We start from the raw sequence: 6,383 nt of genomic DNA, 5'->3' as shown, positions 1-6,383 counted from the left end.
GGAACACTGCAGACCTGGGAGAACCAGACACCCCACATACGTGACAGTTTCAGAGACAGAAAGGGAAAATTATATATTTGGCATTCGGAGCTCAGGATGAGGTAAGGCGCCTTGGGGCTTCAGAGAGGAGGAAAGTCACTGGAGAACAATAAGAAGAGCCTATGTTCAGTAATTAGAGCCTCGCCCCAGCCTACTATCTAGGTAGGTCATAAAAAGTTACTTCTGATGGTAACTTATTCTGGGCAAGGACCCAAATTTAAATCATGTAAGGGAGAGGTAAGCGTTTTTCCTGAGTCTGCAGGGACTTGATTGCCTTCAGCTCAAAATAATTTAAATGCCAAAGTGGCACATGTGGGGACACCTGTACTGAATACCTTCAAACCCAAATAGTCTTTTGATTAGAGAGTAAAGGCAAGAGGTCTTTCTGAGGAAAAGGAAGGGGGATAATCACATGGATAAAGGAAAAATTTCTGAAGTTGCTTTTAAGCTGTTATTCTTTAACTTTACGTTCTTTAACTACACAATGTTGGTCTGGCCCAGTCCAGAGAATACTTTTCCAAGTTCAAACATTCCAAACGTTGGACGAGTAAGATATGCAAGGATTCCCTAATTCTATTTTTAAATGGCTTCAACATTTCAGTTTGAACAACAGAAATCTATTTTCTCACAATTATGGAGGCTGGAAGTCCAGGATGAAGGTGTTGTCAGGGTTAGTTTTTCCTGAATCTTCTCTCCTGGGCTTGGAAAGGCCTCTCCTCCCTGCAACCTCACACAGCTTCCCTCTGTACATGGGTCCTATTCTCCCTCCTTATAAGGGTACCAGTTTTATCGGATGAGGGCCCACCTGAATGACCTCATTTTTCTTAAATGACCTCTTTAAAAACCATGTCTCCAAATACAGTCACATTCAGAGCTACTGGGGGTTAGGACTTTAACTTATGAATTGGGGTGGGGACAGAAACAATTCAGCTCATAACACAATGCCAGGGGATGAGATAGGAAGTATCTAGCCCCTTAGAACAAAGGCATAGCCACTGGATGTGGGGGTACACAGCGTACCTAGTATTTGCCAGATGAGCACCAGTGAACCCAGGGTACCTGCTCCCAACTCTGATTTCTGAAAAGACTCTGCAGCTTCCCCCAGACTTCTTCAGATAAACTCATAAGGATTTAGGAAACAAATGGAATAAAGAGAGAATGGGGGAGGGGGCCCTGGTCCAGCTCACCCCTGAGATCAGGGCTCGGAGTGTCTCCCAAATGCCACATTCCTCATGGCTCTTCACCCATGGGGTCAGTTCTGCAGGATCTGGATTAATCAGATAAACCAAAAGATGTTTCTTCTCAGTGACCAGGGGAAGGAGCCATGAGGAAAGGAGTCAGCCTTGGGCTTTCTCAGTTATTAACAGGTCAAGGTTGCTTCACAAATGCAAGAAATCCAGCATCTGCTTATAGCTGGAGAGCATAGACGATTATAACGATCTATCTCAGATATGGCCCAGCAATAGGCATAAAATTTCCCAAGTACCCTGTCATAACTACCCTCCTCCACTGCTGAAGATCCCCCCACCCCCCAAAAAATTTCAATGCTGAAGATCCTCCCCCCCCCAAAAAAAAAAAAATTCTTGTTTCCTTTCATGGTTTTTAAATCTTCAACCATGAGGGAAGGAGCTGGCTTCTGCTGGTCAGCCTTGGGCTTTCTCAGTTATTAACAGGACAAGGTTGCTTCTCTGCCAGAGTGACCTGATGCTGGGAAAGGAACAGAGCCTTTGCTGTTTCTAGGGAGGCAGAGGGAAGGTGGGTGCCTGTTTGGCCAGTTCCCACAGTTTCAAGTGCCAATCAGAAAATATGGGTCTGGCATGGGTTTCTTGTGGCCTCTCACTCATTTCCCCTCATTCCCACCCTTTCCCCTTCCATGAGTTGTTTCCCTGCAACACCTCCATTACCACTAACCCTGTAGGGCAATTCATGGTGCTCAACATTCTTTAGTACCCCATTGGGACCCTTGAGCTATTGACATTCCTCAGCCAGGAGGAAAACAGGAAATCCCAGGTTGGTTTGAGAAAATCATTTGTCCTCTCTTAACTTCACTTTCCTTGTCCATGAAATGAGCAAGGCAGGGTTGGTAAGTGTAAGGTTCCAGCTGAGAGGTTTGCGACGCAGAAGCAAGACACAGAGTCCAGGCCATTAAAAAAAGGCTAAGCTCACTGGTCCGAGGGTGGGCCAGAGAAGTTCCCACCAAAAGGTGGTATAGGTATTATACTTCAGTTGTTTAGTGAGGGGAAGGCAGCGGGCATGAGAGGTATAGAATTCCTGCCTCAGGCCAGGGGTCTAAGAAGGCCCTAGGAAGGCTCCAGCTAGCCAGCTATCTTTGTCACCATCCACCTTGCAGATGCTTGCATCATGGGCTTCCCCCCTGCCTTGACCTAACAGTAAGTAGGTTCCTGGTTTGGCTCTCTGGGAACTGTGTTGTGTCTCAGTTCATCTCTGAGCTGAATGGGAGAGGCATCGCCATCACACACCCTGCTTCCAAGAACTGCATCGTACCTCCTCACGCTTCAAATCCTACCCACACCTCAGCAGCAGGAGGCTGGAGCTGATGTCCTGCGTGTCTCCTAAACTCAAGTTCCCTGTTGAAACAGTCACTCAGCAACCACTGCCACCATCCCTTTCCTTCTTGTGTGCCCTGGGATATCTGATAGTCTGTCTTCTCTAGACAGTTCTCTCTGCCTCCCTACCTTACCAGGAATGTGGCTTTCCCCCAACACCATGCTTCCCCTAATGCCTCTCAACCGGCTCTCTTCCTTCTCTACCATGAGTGTATCTCAGAGCCAAGGTGGAGCTGGAGGCTCTTCATCCCTCTAAAACACCCAGCCATATTGTCAGATCTGCTCCCCCGATGCTCATCCCAGTCGACATTGCCACCTCCTCCTCTCCTCTGGACTGTCTCTGCCAGGCTCCAACCATGCCCTTGCTTGTGGAAGACTGAAGCCCCTGGGTCGCAGCCTCTTCCTCTCTACCCCAGCTCTCAGAACCTTCTCCTCTGAATTTCCCTTCACCACCTCATATCATAGCTGAGGTCCTTCTCCTCAACCTCCCACTCTGGAGTCACACCTAATATATATATATATATATATATATATATATATATATATATATATATATATATATATATATATGTAGTAAAATACACATATAAAACTTACCATTAACCATTTGTAAGTGGCATGGAGCACATTCACATCCACCATCACCACCCACCTCCAGAACTCTTTCATCTAGAAAAACTGAATGTATGTTCCCATTAAATAACTTCCCATCCCTCCCCCAGCCCCTGGCAAACCACAATCTACTTTCTGTCTTTGTGAATGTGACTATGCTAAGTACCTCACGTAAGTGGAATCATTCAGCATTTGTTCTTCTCTGTCTAGTTTATTTCACTCAGCGTAATGTCCTCAAGTTCCATGAATGTATCAGAATTTCCTTCCTCACACATGGATTTTAAATTCACTAGAACTCTGTCTCCAAAACCATGAATTGATAATCTTACTCTCTGATTATACCTATGGCTCACTTGCTTAAATGCCTTATGGAAAAAAAGGGTCTCGGGTTCAACAGGCCTCTAATGCACTGTTCTCCACCATTTCCTCTTTGTCACCTTTCCCCTCCTGTCATCATTTTCCTCTTTGTCCCCTTTAGACACCATGGTCCACCACAAACATCCTTCTCTTGCAGCTATCCTCAGCCTCTTGCCCTCTCTAACCTCTATCACATTCTCCTGACAACCCCAGAACTCTAAGTAACCTCCACTGTTCACCTTCCCTGAACCTACATCTAAACGCAAGAATTACTGGAGCAAAATTGCCAAGAGGAATGCCATTGTAAGTTCAGGATCAGTACCCTTCAGGGGACCCTGGCACTGCACTGTCATTATGCTGTATTCCTCTCTTCCCTCCTGAACAATTAGATTTCTCAGTCTTCAACCCTCTTACATCTCCCACTTCCATAAGCAAGAGGACCTTAACTCATGCTTTACTATGAAGGAAAGCCACAAATTTGGAACTCCCTGATGTCCCCGTGGCCAAGTCTACAAAGGCGACAGCATCTGTAGCCTCTCCTCCCCCTTTTCTCTGCTGCAATTGAAGTGGAATCCCTAGATCTGTGAAAGTCTAGTCCCTCCTCCTATACCTTATCAGGGACTCTACCCCTTCAGTGACAAACATTCCTTCATATTTACTCTGCCCTGTATTTGCATGTTCATTAGAGAGCTCCCATGAACATGCAAATACACTCTAGTATCTTTCATCTTTAACAAAATTTTCTCCTAACCCCACATTTTGGTCCAACTCAGATCTACAAGTCTCATCTTCAATGTCCCTCCCCAGAACCTCACCACCTCCCGACCACTCACCTTGTCATTCCACTTCCCACTGTTTATCTAGCACCTATCATTTGAGCTATAGATTTGCTCAGTGAATGAGTGAATCACTACATAGCGTTCATCTGCTCCTATAGGTTCCATTGATGCGTACAAGATCCCTTATACTAATAACTGTAAGGTTGGCAGTTTCTGACACATGTCCATTTTCTATTTCATAGCTCCTGAGCCACTATGAGGATCTGAAACTCTTACCGAAACCATTTACCTTGCACAGTCACTCAGACAGTCTTGCTTGACCACTCAGGGAACAAGAAGTGACACCAAAGGTTTGGCTGCTGAGAGGGCAGGACGGGGTGAGGACAGATTCCTGTCTCCACTGTGGGGCAGGGTGGAGTTATCCTCCATTTTGTAACTGAACCCTAGCCCTCACCCAACCAATCAGGGTTAGCCTAGGCAGTGACATCACCACCGACTGGAGTAAAACCCCAGGGTTTGGCGAAGTTCGCTCTCTTTTGCCATGCTGCCGGCTTGAGTGGGACAGAGCCCATGCTAGCATGGAAAAGGCTCTTTTGTTTATTGCATTGGACTCGACTCCCTGGTGGTCCTTGGGGATCACGAAGTCTGGGCGTAACAGCTGCCATCTTCCTCCCATGCCTGGCTCTGTTCAGTTCAGCTCTGACCATCAAGTCCTATGGGGCATTCTACAATCTGCTAGTTGGTCTCTTTAGCTTTGAATCATTATATGCTAACAATTCACCAAGACCAATTCAGGCAACAGGATGGTCCTGCCAGAGTGAAAGCTTACCAAGTGGTGTTAATCAGACACAACTGACTTCATCTACACCAGCCATAAACCTTCAGCCTGGTACAAAATGAAGTCTCTCTCTCTTCTTCACAAAACAAATGTGATTTCACCTGAATGCCCCTTTCTGAATCAAACATGATACCAAGAATATTAGGGCCAAGTTGTGGTTTGGTCTTTTTTACAGAATCCAGGGAGATTTTTCTACCCAGAATTCTTAGGACTCAAATTCTACCAAGTGGTAGGTAATTTTAGATTGGAAGATAATTCTTAATCTTTCTTCCTGTTGACTTTGTGTCAAATAACCCCACAAACTAACAAAGCTCGTTGTTTATGTACAAGGAATTCAATACATAAACAATGAATGCTAACAGATCCCCTCCCACTTTGTGAGAGTAAGTCCTCGCCTTGGGGAATCTGGAAGAATTCAAGAAAAGCTTCCTTAACCCAAACACTCTATTTGGCTGTTTCTGACTCCTCAAGCTTTTCTCCTAAGCAAATAGCTTTCAGTTCATCTCTTCAATAATCACATTGGATTTTTCATTTGCATCTCTGCTAAGTCATTCAGTGCTCTTATTCACAAACATAGGTAACATTTGTCCACTGGCCTGTAGAAACTCGGGAAAATCAGACCATCTGACTGAGAAAATTAAGAATAATATGATAAACTACTCATACAGCTGAATTTAATCAATTCCAAGAGATTGAACTTTATTAAGACTGTGTCCTTCCCTCTTTTCTGGTATTAAAAGTCTAACATTTTATGAAACGATGGGGATAATAGTGTGGGTGGTGGGGGTGGGGGTGGAGGAGTTTTCTGGAAGTTACATCTTAGTCATCTGAATTCACTGTGCAACTTTTCTGGTAAGATCTCAAAGTCTGGGAACCTCAGAACTGGAAGCTGCATTACTCAGAAACCAACCCGGAATTTTCCTGGAAGCCAGGGGGCATTGTCCCAGTGGGGTTTTGAGCCTGGGGTTGCTATCAGCAAATTGGTTCTCAGCCTTGCTTTTTTCATAGAATGCTCTGGTCATTAATTATTGCTAGCAAAACAAGAGAATTAACTAATGGAGAGGAAAACAGATTACCTACTCAAAGGATCATTGCTCCTAGTCTCAGGACACAATGGTTGTTCCCTGCTCCCCATACATATCTCTTTGTGGGGTAGTAACTGGCCTCTTAAAGAAGGGGCCTTCCTTGGGC

This window comes from Pipistrellus kuhlii, unplaced genomic scaffold (assembly GCF_014108245.1).
Source record: "Pipistrellus kuhlii isolate mPipKuh1 unplaced genomic scaffold, mPipKuh1.p scaffold_m20_p_23, whole genome shotgun sequence".
NCBI lineage: Eukaryota > Metazoa > Chordata > Mammalia > Chiroptera > Vespertilionidae > Pipistrellus > Pipistrellus kuhlii.
Note: the sequence above shows the minus strand (reverse complement) of the source record.